This window comes from Helianthus annuus, chromosome 9, assembly GCF_002127325.2.
Source record: "Helianthus annuus cultivar XRQ/B chromosome 9, HanXRQr2.0-SUNRISE, whole genome shotgun sequence".
In the NCBI taxonomy this organism is placed as follows: domain Eukaryota; kingdom Viridiplantae; phylum Streptophyta; class Magnoliopsida; order Asterales; family Asteraceae; genus Helianthus; species Helianthus annuus.
In genome coordinates, this window is record NC_035441.2 from 125,807,521 (window position 1) to 125,825,616 (window position 18,096).

At 37.5% G+C, this 18,096-nt stretch overlaps 1 pseudogene; it reads left to right on the forward strand.

The window, feature by feature from the left end:
• Positions 1–16,987, forward strand: part of LOC110876285 — a 32,297-nt pseudogene extending 15,310 nt beyond the window's left edge.
• The last annotated feature ends 1,109 nt before the right edge of the window (positions 16,988–18,096 follow it).

An 18,096-nucleotide genomic window follows, 5' to 3' on the forward strand; every position in this document is an offset into this window, starting at 1 on the left:
TCAATGAATGACACGTGTCCAAAAATTGGTTTCTTTTATTATAGTAGATTAGTGGTAAGACTCGTGTGCAAACACGGGTCGTTTCTTAGAAAACCATGCATAACAAATATAAACGATGAGTATAGTTATATTTATATAGACTTATAAATAAATTAAATAAATAAGTCAGTCGATAAATATTTAAAGTTTAGAGTATAAAAACTTAAAGTTTAGATTGTGCTGAGTCTTGTTTTTCTTCCATAAATGTCTAAAGAACCATTTTGATGATGTATTCTTCTTGAGCCTTGTCTTCTTTTGTTAATTCATCCATCTGCTTTTCTTTCCTTCTTTGATAAAGGATGCTAGCATGCGGAGCAGTGGGTCTCCTGATTGGCAATTTTTGTTGTTTGACTGGAACCACTGCTTCCGGATAATCAGGCTTTTTAGGAGCAGTGTGATCTCTCTTCCTTAACTCTTGCAACTTTTTGTAGGTAGCTAACACCTTTTCTTCTCTCCACCTTGTAACGTGGTTCCTTGACCCATAATCAGCAGTTATCAGCTCTTCTTTCATTCTTTTCAGTTTCAAGGTCCTTTCTGGTACATTTTTCTTGTAATTTGCCCAAACTGAAGGAGTTTGCTTTACCTTGTCTTGAATCATCTTTTGAATTATGGCTGTCTCCTCTTGCAGTTCACTAATGGTCCATTCTTTGTATTGATACTTTCTGCCCTGTACTTCTTGTATGCCATTATGTATTCAAGATAGTCATTTCTCATGTTTTCATCATCTTTTTCTGATAATTTCTGACAATGGACTTTTGAGAACTGCTCTAAAGTTCTAACTTTGGTGAGCAGGTATTGATAATTTATTTGAATCTCTTTGTTAGACTTTCCATCTGTATCTCTTTTAGATATATCCTCTGCTTTTGGGGCCTTTATTTTGAGATATTCTTCTATATTTCTTGGCAAAGGATAACCTTGAACAAATGGGAGTTTCCTCTTTCCAGGATCATATTAAGAGTAGAAGGATTTGATTTCCTCCTTGACTTCTGGAAGATCTAGATGATATTGTACTCCTGCAGGGTCAATGGCAGTGTTTTGATTGAAGGGTTGAACTGAAGATATTATAACAGGGTTTGGAATGGTGACAAGGGACAGTGTAAGATCATTGATTTCAAAAACCTCTGAAATGGTTTGAGGTGTGATGACCACTGGAATTCCCCTTATTGATGAAGTAATAGCTAAGGTCTTTTTGTCCTTAGTTTCAAGCTTTGCATTTTTCCAGAACTCTCGTTGGGTATCTAGGTAGATGGTTTCATTGCAGGTCAACAAAGCTTTGTACTTTGAAGATGAAAGTGCATCAATCATGGAATGAAAACCTGTGTTTTGACTTATTTTTGGAAGTGTACACACGTAGTTATGACGGGTTTTAAATGGAAGATCCATGATAAATCAAAGGTAGTTAAGAACAAAGGAAGAAGATGAGTGATTTGAGAGAATTTGGTGAAAACTGCTTTTGAAAGGAATTTTGAATTCGACTCGACAGTCAAAACTCTGTTTGGGGTTTTGATCAGGGTTTTATAGGTGGAAAAAGTGAATGCTGACGTGGCAGCGGTTACAAAAGATCCGACGGCTAATTACTGTCCACGTGACAACCTCTGATGAATAATGGATGACAGTTGTTAGGAAACCACTGATGAATCAATATCAGTAGTTTACAGTGATGAAAATGAAAACAGTAGCTGACTATAACTATCAGTGGATAGCCTATCAGTGGGTTAAAACACTGAGCTTTAACAACAGTCATTATATAAACAGTAGTTCAAGCATGTTCCTTCACCAAAAAAAACTATATTTTGACCCAACAGTCGTTTCAATCCCCTTCAACCTCCACAAAACACTATTTTAACCCAACAGTGGTTTTAAACCACCATTTTAACCAAATAGCGGTTTCAACCACAATTTTCTTAACAGTAGTTCCAAACATCTGTTTTCATCCATCTGTTGACCAAAGTCAACAGATGTATCAACCACTGTTTTATTTTCAAACATCTGTTCCTAATAATAGAGCTTTGATCATTTAAACATACCTTTACCAATATTACAAGCTTTTACACTCTCAAACCTAAATATTTATTTACTTAATTTAAATAACAAACATGGTTAATAATTTTAACACAACTAATTATATAAAAACTACAAGTGTCAAACAGAGGTAAGTATATAATAAACAAAGTTCAAAACAGCAAACAGCAAACAACAATCAATAGAATACAGCATCCTAATTCCAAATCAATGGGCGAAACAGCATACAAAGTTCATCCATCTGTTGACCCAAGTCAACAGATGTATCAACCACTGTTTTATTTTGAAACATCTGTTCCCAATAACAGAGCTTTGATCATTTAAACAGACCTTTGCCAATATTACAAGCTTTTACACTCTCAAACATAAATATTCATTTACGTAATTTAAATAACAAACATGATTAATAATTTTTACACAACTAATTATATAAAAAATACAACTGCCAAAACAGCAAATAGCATTCAATAAAATACAGGATCCTATTTCCTAATCAATTGGTGAAACAGTAGTCTCGATAAGTAAAGCTCCTTTCGGACCATTGTAGTTGTCAACATGTTGGAGGTATTTCAGAAGTTCATTGCTTAGATCAACTTCAATCATATCTCCCCAGATGCTTGTTATCAGCCACTTGTTGTCTTCAATTATATTAGTCCTTTGGCGCCTATCTACATAATCAACTACACGAGGATTATTGAAAACAAACACCTTCATCCAGCCTTCTTCTTCATATCTGAGCAAATCAGCAGTTAGCTCAGCAGACTTTCCAATAACAATCAAATGCAACCTCTTTGCGATGGTCAAAAAATGCCCTTGGCAAGAATTGACTACAATACTCTCTGGAAACAAAGCATTCTGAAAGTCTCACTCAGAACATCAAAAGCAACGATGTTCCTCTCACCTAGTGGATACCAATAATTTGAAACCATAAAATATATGGTTTTATCAGCATAAACTCCTGTAGACCATGAATAACCACTTGAACCATAATTGTTTACGCTACCGAAATTTTCCATGACTCACGACGTCGTGAGTAAACACGAGCAGCAGTTACATTACGGTAACATCTGATGTTCAACACTTTCAGATCATTGAACTGATCAAAATAAATGCCACCAGTATCAGAGTTTCGATCATGATTGTAATTGAAGCAGACATCACACAAAACCTTATAGCGCCTGGTAGTTGGATTCCAAAGAATCAGCTGACAGCAAATCCCTTCATTGCAAACTAACAACAAACCATTAAATGACGATAGAATACGTAAGAAGCTAGGGTGGACATTGTTAGGAAAACTTAAGGTTTTGCTTCTAACAACATCCAAATTACCAGCAACTACGTCGTCAACGACAATTGACGTGTCTTTAAAGGAGAGTAGTTTCTTTTGTATTGAATCTTCACTTCGGAGAGCATGCATCATCTGAAATACATGACTTGACAATTCCCTATAAAAATTCTTGGAAAGACATTTGAAACGGCCAATATCTTCTGCAGAGAGTCTTGTGAAAATCTCGTCAACAATCACTTTAAACCCAATTTTTTCCATTTTGTAGTGAAGCAATGCGTCTTTGAAAGTAAAAGAAATTGTAATGATATTGATAAACAAAAAACTTTTGAAGATGAGTGAGTAGATGGATGAAAACGGTAATGATCAAAACCTCTGCCCAATGTATTTTATATACCCAATGAAGACGGTTATGACTAAATACATCGTCAGACGAAAGAATATGATGCGACAGTCGTTAGGCTTTTAATACATTTCCATGGGAAAAATATAAAATTAAACACGTTATTATAATTACAATTAACCTATTCATTTACCTATAAGACGCCTTTACCATAAGACAGAAGTGATTGAGTGACGTGCATTAATTGCAAACTACATAACCCCAGGCATTTTGAATTTGAAATTACCGGCAATTTCAAAACCACTGCTATGGTATATGTTTGCCAAAGGAAACATCTGCTAAGCTATACTTTCTTGGCTATGGGCAGTAGTTTGCACTCTTGAATGTGGGCCAGACCTTTGACCTTTAAATATAGAGCAGTAGTTTGAAATTAAATGTATTTTAACTCAGATAAAAAATTGACACATCAGCAATCATCATTTAGTCAAAACTCAGATAAAAAATCTATTCATTTGGAATACAAAGATATTGCGAACATCTGTTAAAGCCTCTCCTATTCGCAACAGTAGCAAGTCAAACAGGTGTTGGCAACAACAGATGTTTAGCAATTGAGAGGAGGAAGTTCTTCGAAAAGCTCTATTAGGCAACAACAGATGTTGGCACCAGTAGCAAGTCAAACAGCCGTTAGATCAGCAGATGATGATTTAGAGCAGATATTCTCTTTTGGCAAACTTTAACTTTGACAGATCTATACACTAATAGAAATTGATACAACATCAACATAATCTAATTAAACTCAGATACAATTTCACTTCTACATCAAAAGTATCGATATGCAATAATCAGATGATATTAAAAATTACATAATAATACTTATTCAGCTTAAAATTACAACGAAACTTTAAAATCTAACAACACCACCAAGAAATTTACGAACCTAACAGTTCAAATTTAGTGCTTTTAGCTTTAAACTCCATCAATGTATATCTTCAACAATCGCCATGAACTCCACGGAAGTACTCAATGCATCCAAATCAGGTTTCTAGAAACCTGGTCTCTAGTGAACAGACCAAGATGCAGTACATGAAAACACTTCTTCAGCTGTTGAAGAGTAGCCCTGTCCTCACATACTCAATCCTTAACTTTGTTCATAAAGAGCTGCTTTAAACCAAACTTTATGCTTCTTTTAATACAAAAAAGGCAGGAAAGACCATTACTCTAGTAAGATAAAATCTTATCTTACAGCAGTAGCAGATCCTTTCTTGCGTTTAGTAGGAACTACTGCGGGTTCTACATCATCATCATCTGCACAAAATCATATATAATCATCATTTAGTCATAAGAAAAAATTATTTTAAATGTACATTTAATAATCTTTCTTTGTGTTTAATTTAACTTTATGCTTCTTTTAATACAAACCTATAATAACCCGCAGCAGATTGTATGAATTTCAAACAATTGTTATTAGACTGAAATATAAAGCGAGAATTAGAGTATATTACTTCAAAATTAAAAATTCAAAATTTCAAAACTGGAGTAGCAAAAAACACATACTTTAAATGATGTTGAAACAATGACACTGGAAACAACCGTAGAACAATCATCATCATCATCATCTACAGCAGATCATTCACAATCATCATTTAGTCATAACTCAGCTAACAAAACTTTAGTAAAAATCAAAATCAAAAACAAAAACAAACATAATCATATATATCACATTACCATGATCAAGGCAAACCACATATCCCCAAATTTTTTTTCTGAAAGTGGGACAAAGAGAGCTTCAGTTTTCTGTTATCCTTTATGAACAAATGCCGAGTATTGAGAAGAAGGGAGTTGAGGGAGAGATACATTAGAAATGTGGTTTGAAAATACAAAAGTAGAGAACACATTTATATAAGAAGATGATTGACAGAATTGAGTGAGTGACATGCATTAATTGAAAATTACATATCCCCATACATTATGAATTTCAAATTACCCGCAATTTCAAAATATCTGCTGCTAGGTATACGTTTGCCAATGGAAGCATCTGCTACTTTCTTATAGAAGGGCAGTGGTTTACCCTTTGGAATGTGGGCCAGACCTTTAACATTTGAATACACAAGGCAGTGGTTTGAAATCAAATTAAATCTATTTTAAAGTGATTTATATATTAGGCTTTATGATGTAATAATGACATAAGAAAAGCCTTGTTGGACAGCCTCTCCTGCTGACACATCAGCTTTTCTTATGTCATTGGGATTTCTCCTTTTATAGAAAGTATAGATAGATCTGGATGTTTTTATAAATAAGGGGCTTTGTATAACAAGTTTAAAACCCAATTAAAAGTTTTATAAATAAGGGCATGCTTAAAAGGCCCAATGGTCAATCTTAAAAAGTTTGGATGTTTTTATAAATAAGGGCTTGTTTATAAGAATTTTAAAACCCAATTAAAAGTTTTATAAATAAGGGCCTGCTTAAAAGACCCAAAGTTTTATAACCCCAATTAACAAGCCTAGCCCCAAGACCCAAGTGACTAATAAACAAAAGTTTTTCAAAATTATAACCCAAAAGTTTTCAAAATTATAGTTTTTTCAAAATTATAACCTAAATGCTAATGTTTAGTAACTTTGTTTGATGTTTAATACTTTAGATATATTATGTATGTTTAGACTTCGTGTGATTGAATGAATGTTTTTGTTTAATATTTAGAAAATATGCCCCCCGTTCCTAAATACAAACACCTATCCGGCCATATCTATTGAAAGTGAAATATTAGATACTATGGATTACAATGAGTTGATCGAGAGCTTTGCTTCAAAAAACGCTAGGAGAACCACACTGTTCGCTTAGTAAGTAGGTTCGATACTTGATCATTTTTGCTACACTATTTTTGTTAATTTGTTTTATTAATTTCATAACAATTATCGTTGTATTTATATATTTGATTGAATGATTGATGAGTTTATATTATATGAAGATTTGCGAACAGGGCCCAAATTTTTATCTCGAACAGGGCCAATTTTTTTTTTTGTGATTTTCGGAGACGGCCCTAGAACCGTTATTGCCAGACCTAAACGAGGTAAGCATTTATTTACTATATGAATTAGGCGTCAGATTTACCATCACCTTTAACCATTGACGTGTATCAGTTTGTTGCACCTGACGGTGAATACTATTACGAGTATCCGAGTTACGAATACAGGTATGAAGCCTTGTACGGATAACAAACCTATAGCCAAGGGCGAAGGATCATGGGTGCTCGGGGGTGCACCCGCCCACCCCAATGTTTCGGTTAGAAGTGTATATGGTCTGATTTTTCGTCCGAAAATTTTAAAATTATATAGGATCGCCCACCCGATTATTTTTCCTAAATGATGGGTAGTTTGGTAAATATATTTTAACTCTTATTTTTATTTGTTTAACCCTAGATTACCCACCATACAATAAACTTAATACCCAAATTATTAACTATCAAATATAATTATCTTGAATTCTTGATCCAGCCGTCATTGTTTCTGCGATTCTTCTCTGCACCATAGACTTTTGGGGCCAATTTTTGGTGAGTGTGCAATACTTATCCTTATTACTTTTCATGTTTTCCAATTCAAAATTTCTCGATTCTTGATCCAGCAGCCGACATTGTTTCTTTATTTTTTTATTGTTATTAAGAATGCATTGGGTAACAATTCTCTATTCTTTTATTGTTATTAGGAATGCATTAATGTTTATCTTTATTCATGAATAAGAATCATAATTACATAAATGATAGATCTAAAATACTTAATAGATAAATAGGATTTGATACGTTGATGATGAATGAATGAATGTATTATTAGTACTTTTTGTTAGGAATTCATGGGAAAGACGAAAATTATTGATTCTTTTTTCAAAAGAAAGGATGATGAACAAGAGAGTAAACGTCAAAAAACTCCAACTAGTGAGCCTGAAGAGCATGAAGCGTTGCCACCACCACCACAATCAAACACATTTCTAAACGAAGCTCCACCACCACAACCATACTCAAATGAAGCTCCACAACCACAATCAGACACTAATGAAGTGGATGTTAATCTTTTAGAAAGAGATCCCGGTAAACGAAAACCAATGTGGGAGCATCCGGTTAATTTAAGAGAACAAGTAAGGCGTGCTTATCTTTCTTTTGGACCTTACCAAATAGAACTTACAGAATATAAAGTTAATGGTACAAAGAAGCAAGCTCGTAGATTCTGATATCCTTGGTTCAAACTTTACCCTAATTGGTTAGAGTATTCTCCAACAACACATTCGGCTTATTGCTTTCTATGTTATCTTTTTTGTGACAAACCAAATATGAGCCATGGTCATGATACATTTACAGTTAAAGGGTTTGATAATTGGAATAAAGTTTGTGGGAAACAATGTGCATTCATGAAGCACATTAAAACTTCACATCATAGAGACGCCCTTTTATTCAGTCAAAACGTATTGAACCAAGAAGCACACGTTGATAATTCTATATCGAAGCCAAATAAGGAGATAATTATGAAGAACCGTTTACGATTAAAGACTACTGTTGATGTAGTTCGTTGGTTGACATACCAAGCTTGTGCTTTACGAGGACATGATGAATCTGCTAGTTCTAAAAATCGAGGTAATTTTCTGGAATTTCTAACACTTCTTGCTTCTTATAATGATGAAGTTTCAAAGGTTATACTAGAAAATGCTCCTTATAATGCAAAGTATACTTCTGGAGATATTCAAAAAGAAATTCTTAGTATTATTGCAAATAAAATTCGAAAGCATATTCGTAGTGAAGTGGGGGATTCAGCCTTTTGTGTCATGGTTGATGAGTCACGAGATGAGTCAAAGAAAGAGCAAATGGCCATAGTTGTGAGATTTGTTGATGAAGAAGGGATGATACAAGAAAGGTTCTTGGATTTGGTTCATGTTAGGGATACTTTATCAGCAACCCTAATAACAAGTTTGTGGAAACAACTTTTGCATTATCAATTTGATGTTAGTAAAATTCGTGGGCAAGGTTATGACGGTGCTAGCAATATGAGAGGTAAATGGAACGGATTACAAGCACTTGTTCTTGAAGAATGTCCTTATGCGTATTACGTTCATTGCTTTGCTCACAAGTTAGTTACTTGGTTATTTTTTTCTTTCATTATTCAGTTTGACTAAAATACTTTTATGCTTATTACGGTTTTGCTTTTTGCTAACAGGTGACAACTTGCCTTGGTTTGTGCTTCAAGGGAAGTTATTCCAGTACACCAATTCTTTACATACTTAGTTGACATAGTTAATGTGGTTTGTGCTTCTAGTAAGCGGCATGATGAATTACAAAAGGCAAAGGCAAGCGGGTTGAAAAGTTATTGGAACTGGGTGAAATCAAATCGGGGAAAGGACAGAATCAACTTGGGACATTAAGAAGAGCTGGTGATACTCGTTGGGGGTCTCACTATAACTCCGTTTGTAGTTTGATTAAGATGTTTGATGCCACTCGTGTTGTTCTCGCAGGAATAATCGATGACGTAGCTCATACTACTTTTGCTCAACGTGGAGATGCTGAAGGAGCTTGGCGTAACATGAAATCATTTGAGTTTGTCTTTATTCTTCACTTGATAGAGAAGGTAATGGGAAAAACCGAAATCGGAGATCTCAAAAAACAAAAGAAAACGGCAGAGGATCATTCCCCACTGATGCCCAAATCTTTGAATTTTGATACTCCGATGATTACTTCTCAGCCATCAGAGGTCCCAGACGTTCGACACATGTGTGGATCAAGAGGAGTGCATTTCGGCCCAGCAGTAGTGACTCAGGCATCAGGATCATATTTCCAACCGGCAGGATCCTATACTCAGCATATGGGATCCTTCATGAACTCAGGATCCTCCTTTGTTCCAGGATTATCCCAGGTTCAAGGATCCTCCTTCGTTCCAGGATTATCCCAGGTTCAAGGATCCTCCTTCGTTCCAGGATCATCCCAGGTTCAAGGATCCTCCTTCGTTCCAGGATTATCCCAGGTTCAAGGATCCTCCTTCGCTCCAGGATTATCCCAGGTTCAAGGATCCTCCTTAGTTCCAGGATCATCCCATATTCAGGGATCCCTTCAGATGCCAGGATCCTTGAAGAATTTGCAAACAGGAAGTCCAGATGTCCATCAAGGAGATTTTATTCCGATGCAGTCCATTGCTTCCACTGGTCCATCAATCATCCCAGAATCCCAGCAATATGGATTCACATCCAATGTTCCTAACTTGAACCCGATGGGAGGTAACACTTTTAATAATTCTCTTACCACTAACCATGGATTCATGCAGGATACAGGTATCAATCATGCTATGGCCAGAGAACTACAAAAACTGAAGGCTATGATATCAAGTGTTCCAGGGGTAGTCAAACCTATCCCGGAGATTGCAGATGGAAGCCATAAGGTATCTCGTTTTGCACCACCAATTTGTGATGCTGAGATACCCAAAAGATTCCATATCCCTACTATGAAGCTGTATGATGGTACAACGAATCCTGAGGAACACATAGCACAATACAGGGAGAGGATGGAGATCAATCCTATTCCAGAAAGGTTAAAGGAAGCATGCCTGTGCAAGGGATTTGGATCCACTCTTACTGGATCAGCTCTTAAATGGCTACTAAGTCTTCCCCCTTACTCTATTACTTCGTTTGCTAATTTAGTTAACTTATTCAATAATCAATTTTCTTGTAGCAGAAAATTTGAACGATTGACTAGTGATTTATATAGGATAACACAGGGTCATAATGAATCATTAAGGGATTATATAACCAAGTTTAGTAAAGAATCCTTGGACATTCCTAACTTGGATATGGCCACAGCTGTTGAGGCCTTCAAGATGGGATTGCTTAAGGATTCATTGTTCTATGATGATCTTGTTATGACACCGTGCAGGAACCTAGACGAAGTAAGAACTCGGGCACTCAGGTTCATCCGGCTAGAGGATGACAAGAGGATCCAGGAGAGACCAGTAGGATCCTCAAAACAGGAAAAGCAAGGATCCTCTTTCAAAAGCAACAAATTCAAATCCTACAATAGGAATGACAACCAGAATGTGCATGCCGTTGACCAAGAAGAGGATGATGAGGATTATCCTCCGATTTCTGAATATTGTTTTTCCGTTGATAATCATGAACTAATCCTTGCAATGCAGAATCTAGGAGAAAAAGCCAGATGGCCTAGAAAAAACGACAAACCAACTGGAACTAAAGACAAATCGAAGTGGTGTGCATACCACGAGGATTTCGGGCATTTAACCGAAGAACGCATCGCGTTAAGAAAGGAAATTAGATATCTGCTAAGCAAGGGGCATCTAAAAGAGTTGTTGGGAAGAAAAAAGCAAAGGACTCAGGATCCTGAGAGGATCCCTGAAAAAGCTCCAGCCCCTCCGGCAAATGCACAAGTGATCAACTTTATTTCTGGAGGATCAGAGATCTGTGGTACATCCTTTTCAGCGGCTAAAAGGCATGCAAAGGAAGCTAAAATGGATAACGGAGAAAGGCCCATTCGAACATCAAGTATCTCGGAAGGAAAAGCGATAACCTTCGATGAGGATGATCGCATTAACATTCAGGATCCTCATCACGATAGTCTAGTCATCACTCTCTTTATCTCTAACCATTTTGTCCGCAGGATCCTTATTGACGGAGGAAGCTCAGTAAACATTATCCAACTTGATGTTCTGAAGAAGATGGGTATCCCTGAATCAGATATCACTCCAAGATCCTCCGTGCTTGTGGGATTTAGTGGCGAAACTAAGAAAACTCTGGGGGACATCAAACTCCCAATCTATGTGGAAGGATTACACAATTATCAAAAATTTTGTGTTATTGACTGTTTGTCTTGTTGTAATGTTATCCTTGGCAGGCCCTGGATACATGATATGAAAGCAGTCCCATCCACCTACCATCAGTGTGTGAAGCTTCCTAGCCCATGGGGAATAATCAAGATCGATAGTGATCAACAGGAGGCTAAGGATTGTTACACCTCATCAATGAAACCAGCCTCGAAATCAAGGGAGCAATAGCAATTAAAGTATCCTCCAAGGGGTGTCTTGGAGGCAAGAGAGCAGGATGTGGACGAAATCCTCTTGGATCCTGATGATCCTGAATCCAAGATCTACATCGGATCAGGGATCCTTGATAAAATGAAAGAAGACATAGTATCCTTCCTCAAAAGAAGAAAATCTACCTTTGCATGGAAACATGAGGATATGACAGGTATATATAAGGATATTATCACTCATAAACTTGGCATTGACAGGTCAGTTAAACCGATCCATCAAAAAAGGAGGAAGTTTGCACCAGAAAGAAATGCCATTATCCAGGAAGAGGTAGAAATATTACTACGAGCAGGTATGATCAGAGAAGTGAAGTATCCAAAATGGCTGGCCAATGTGGTTGTTGTTCAAAAGAAAAATGGAAAGTGGAGGGTATGTGTCGATTTCACTGATTTTAATAAGGCATGTCCCAAGGATCCTTTCCCATTACCCCACATTGACTCCATGGTGGATGCAACGGCGGGTCATGAAATGTTAACCTTTATGGATGCATCATCTGGATTCCAACAAATTCAGATGGAACCATCTGACCAAGAGGATACGGCTTTTATGACCCCAACCGGTTTATATTATTATATTGCTATGCCTTTTGGATTAAGAAATGCAGGTGCAACATATCAAAGGCTGATGAATATGATGTTCAAAGATCAAATTGGACAAACTATGGAAGTGTACATAGACGATATGGTATTGAGAAAAGCATTCCAAAATACCACCAATCCTGCTGATGGGAAATTGGCACCAAAATGGGAAGGCCCTTATTTGATCGAAGCCGAAGCTGGAAAGGGGGCATATAGATTGCTTACCATGGAAGGTAATCTGTTACCAAGAGCCTGGAATGCTGTCCACTTGAAAAAATATTTCATGTAAGCAGGATCCTTCTGGCATGAGTGATCCTTACATTGGAAGTATCCTTCAGGGATCCCTGAAGCATCAATGATCCTTACTATGGTAATGTCCTAAGCTTGAACTCTTATTTACATATCTTCTTATTTAAGGATAAGGATCATGTATCCTTCATCCTTCTCTCACGAGATTTTGAGTTCTGATAAGTACAGGTATCCTTAGCATAATGTTGACAATCTTCAGAAGCAACTCAGATCCTTGGGCTTGTCCCCAGTTATCCTTCGGGCTTGTCCCCAGTTTTCGCCTGTAGCGCACGATGATCATGGTATAGTTCACGTCTTTGGGACCAGTACTCGCTTTAGGGGCTGATAACCTCATCGCACTGGCTATACCTAGGATCCTACGTATAATGGTAGACGTACCATACATCCGTTCCTAAGGTTTCTAACGTTTTCACATTAGCTAAGGTTTTGGCATTTTCATGCCACTAAGTTTGGATAGTCGCCAGTGAGGGCCATACTCCAGTTTACATACGATCCTTGGGCTTGTCCCCAGTTATCCTTCGGGCTTGTCCCCAGTGATCCTTTGGGCTTGTCCCCAGTTATCCTTTGGGCATGTCCCCAGTTACTAACTTATCTTTTATATTGGCTTAGTCCCAAGTTATGTCCTATTTTTCAGGTTTTCAAAGTTAAACAATTAAGGATCCTTAGTCCTTATTATCCATTAAAGTTTCACTTATGTTTATCCTGATTAAAGGTTAGGATCCTAACTTGGATCCTCAGGTATAATCCTTAACTATTTTCAACTTCATTCATTATTTGTTTGAATAACCCTTAGACTTTGACAACTGAACCTATGATCCTTAAAATAAACTACTTTGAAAATTTTCGATTATAGGATATTTGATCCAGGATCATATCCTAAATTTCTTAAACATAATTTGCTTAACTTTTCTTACTCAAACAAATATGTATCAAAACAATTGGAAATTAAAAGGATAACAATACGAGATAAGCCAAAAAGATTAGAGTTATTTTATTAACAAAGGTTTAAAACCCACGTTTCTACCAGCAAAACGTGGCCCGTCCACATGGGTTGGCAAAGGGTGTCCATTGTTTGTGCGGTCATAGCATGCAGGAAATTAAAAGGCGGCTGGATCACAATGGCTTCATCCCCCAAACAGAGGATCCCTCCACCATCTGTAATCCTACCTATTGTTCACAGGATCCTGGATCCTCAACCCTAAACTATTGTTCAAATACAGACCATAATTGTTTTAAAACATCACAACCACCAAACAAAAAAATTGGGCTCCGGCTATGTCTAGAAGTTTCCTTCATCGCCCAATCCTGCAGCTCAATCCTTCGCTGCACCATCACCACCAGCTCCACTTGCCTCACCAGCATGATCCTTGCCAGCCTCTCCACCCTTAAGCATCGGGATCTCCTCAGCCTCTTCATTATCCTCAAGCTCTGCTAGCCTCGCCTTCCAACCCTCTACATCCCATGTGCTTTTGTCGAAGGCAGGATCCTGAGCCTCCATAGCCATCTGCAGCTGGATCTTATACATGGTTATTGCAGCAGAGACCTTGGCATCCTGGGTGATCTCATGCTTCTCATAATCAAAATTGATCAGCATCCTGGCAGTATTATCCTTGGTGGCCCGGAGCTCCTTCTCAAGATCAGCAATCTTGAGATCCTTCAGCACACCCATCTGTTGGAGGTCAGCAATTTGGCGATCTTGATCCTCGACGTGGCCAACATAAGTCTCTATTTCAGCAAATTTCTGCAAGGAAAACAAGGCATAACGTCAGAAACAAGTGATCCTCAAAACTGTCAGGATAACAAACAAAGCAGTGATCCTTACCTCGTTGAAGTAGTCCAGAAACTGTTGGCGGAGCAGGGGCAGGCCTTGTAAATCCTCTGAGGCCTTTCTCTTCTTTCCTTTACCCCTAATAGGTGCTTTAGGGGCTGAAGCAGTTGGGCTAGCTGCAGGAGTCTTCTTCCTTGCAGATTTGACATTAGCAAGATCATCAATGCCAAACTTTGAGGCAGACTTAGAAGATTTTCCAGCACCTACACAACCAAAATAAGATAAGTATTCTAATTAAACTTGAAAATCCTACATAGAATTACTTTCTAAATGAGGATACTTACTTGACATTGTGACAGAGGCAGAGGATACTTCTTGGGAATCTTGGGTAGCAACCTGGAAAGTTCTTGTCTCCGGATCAAGCTTCTTGAAGGCCAAAAGTCTCTCTTTTGCAGCAGGTGTCAACTTCAGACGAGAGATGGAGATAGCTGCACAATAAACAAAAAAAATATCAGTGATCCTCATCCTAAGGAACAGGTCTTATGATGATCCTTCCAGGATCCTCTATCCTACCATGAGTAGCCCACTCTTTGGGCAGATCCTCCCCATCAGGGACGGTATCTCTCCTAACAAAAAAGAACCGTCGCTTCCAGTTCGTGTCATTCTTGGTAACTTTGAAGACAGGGTGATCCTCCCCAGTTTTTCGCTTAAACAAATAGCGATGGGATCCGAAAGTGGTAAGATCATACATCTCAGCCAGCTCCGCCATACCAAGGTCTATCCCCTCTTGTTCAATGATCCTCTCAAGGGTATATAACACCCTCCAGATCATGGGCATGGCTTGGATATAGCAGATGCCGGTGAGAGAGAAGAAGGATTGAGTGAACTGTGGGAAAGGATACGAATATCCTATCAAGAACGGAGTAACAGGAAAAGCTACCCAAGTATCAGAAATGAAATCACTCAAAGCAGTAGGAGTGAAAGATTTGAAAAGGGTGTTCGCCGGAAAGCAATGACGAATTTTGTCGATCTGAGAGTCGGTAAAACAACACCTCTCAGTGGGAGAATCCTTGATGATCCCCTGACCCTTCAAGGGACTGTTCTTCTTAGGATCCTTGTGCGGGGAGTTCCGGAGCAACATCTTTGCAGAATGATGGAAAGAGATAGAAAAACAGAGTAAGAGAAGGAAGAAAGAAGAAAAGAGATACCCGATTGATCTTCGGACGAGAATATAAAGGGAGTCTCTCTTGAATTTAAATGCAAATTGATCCTATCTCTAACTCCTATTTATAATGATGATTTGCAGGGCTGTCACTTCTGTGACGTAAGGTTTGCAACGGCTAGTCCGTCTCCAACGGCTAGTTATCCGTTACTTTGTTGTGGATAAGATCAACAAAATACAACTCGTTTATTTACAATATTACTCCTTATATTTTGGGGGCAATTGTTAGGGCTGGATTTTTATGACTTATGATCCTTACATGTGATCCTAACCAGTGATCCTTGATTCTTTGGCAGATAGTGATCCTCAGAAGAGTTCCAGGATCAGGATCACGGACCGTCCTAGGGATCCTCATACTAACAGTTGTACTCCTTGGATTTAATGTTATCTTGCAGGAATTTCGAGTAGGATCCGCTCTTAGCAACGTAAACAAGGAACTCGTCTTTACAACTTTGGCATATGCATAATCAAAGATGGACGTTGTGGACGATATGGAAACTCAGCATAATTTAAGGGCGATAATTTAGGCTAGATTTACTTCTATTCCTAAAGGGGTAACGAGCTAATAGTTAGTTTATTTACCTAAAATACGACCACTCACACTTGTATAAATAGCACTCTTCCACATTCGGAAGACACAACACACTTCTCACACGCATTGACACACGATACTATAGTGATCCTTGTACTTAGCTCGTTACCATCCGAAGTTGTATACATATTGTTATTTATATTGAAGATTGGTGATCGGTAGTTGCCATCACCCGAGGTTTTTTATGCCGGAGATCATTCATTGATCAAGGGCTTTTTCCTCGTATAAATCCTTGTGTCATTCGCATATTTTACATTAAAGTGATCCGTTACTTTGTTCAACAAACCAAGCATCATTCCCCGTTTACATAAGAGTTTGGTTGCATTATCCTTGTGTGATTTTTGACCAAAACATTCTAGTTGAGAAGTTTTATCCTGAAGATTTTACGGACCAAGAGATCACTAGGTTACGAAGACAGTTAGAGCTTTTTAATGTTGAATTGTCAAAGAATATCAGGCTAAGTAGTGTATCAACTCTTTCTGATCTATGCAAAACTCTTGTGAAAACTAACAAACGAGAGGAGTACGCTTTGGTTGATAGAGTGGTTCGGCTAATCTTGACACTTCCAGTTTCAACTACAACAACAGAGCGGGGATTTTCAGCAATGAAAATATTCAAGAATCGCCTTCGCAATAAAATGGCAGATGAATATCTCACAAATAGCTTGGTGATTTACATAGAAAAAGAAATTGCTGATAAGTTTGATTCGGAAGACATAATTGATGAATTCAAAAATCTTAAAGGTCGTCGGGCTGAGTTGTAATTCTTCGTCCAGGTTCCATTTATCTCATATATATATATATATATACATATATATAGAGTATATAGAGTAGGGTTCCTACGGAAAGTGTGTTTTTCCTAGAAAGTCTAGGAAGCGATCTTGTCCATCCGATTGGTGTGTTTAAGGGTTGAGATCAAATCAATGGCAATCTTGTAATAATTTACTATATTTAATAGATTGTTTTAAATGAGGAGGGGCAATTTCGTCCTTATGTGTGTTTTAAATCAATAAAAAATAACCGTCAGAGATATCACATCTCCTTAATACACGCCATTTTCCCTCTCTCTCTTTCTCTCTCTAAAATCATACCAAAAATACAACGAAAACCCTCTAAAATCATACCAAAAATACATAAAATCATGGATCAAGATAAGAGATTTACCAACTTCTATATACGTAAGATCTTCCCAACATTGTGTTCTGTGTTTTAGTAGGCGATTAGGGTTCAATCGTGTTCTACATTGAAGTAATTGATGTTTGAAGGGAAGAGATTCAAAGAACAGAGGGATTTGAACAAGATGGATGGAAGCAGAGATGAGGTCGCCGGAAGAAAAGTTGAAGTTGCTGGAAGCACAGTTTAAGTCGCAAGAACCCTAGGTGTGTGTTTAAAATAACAAATGTTTGTAGGTATTCCGTTTGTTGTGGATGACTCTGCTTGCTGGGGCGAAATCTGCTGATGTAAAACACATTTGTATGAATCTGCTTGCTGTTAAAACACAGCTGTATGAATCTGAATTGCTGTTAAAACACAGCTGTATGAATCTGAATGATAAAACACATTTGTATGAATCTGCTTGCTGTTAAAACACAGCTGTATGAATCTGAATTGCTGTTAAAACATAGTTGTATGAATCTGCTTGCTGTTAAAACACAGCTGTATGAATCTGAATGATAAAACACATTTGTATGAATCTGCTTGCTGTTAAAACACAGCTGTATGAATCTGAATGATAAAACACATTTGTATGAATCTGCTTGCTGTTAAAACACAGCTGTATGAATCTGAATTGCTGTTAAAACACAGTTGTATGAATCTGAATGATAAAACACATTTGTATGAATCTGCTTGCTGTTAAAACACACCTGTATGA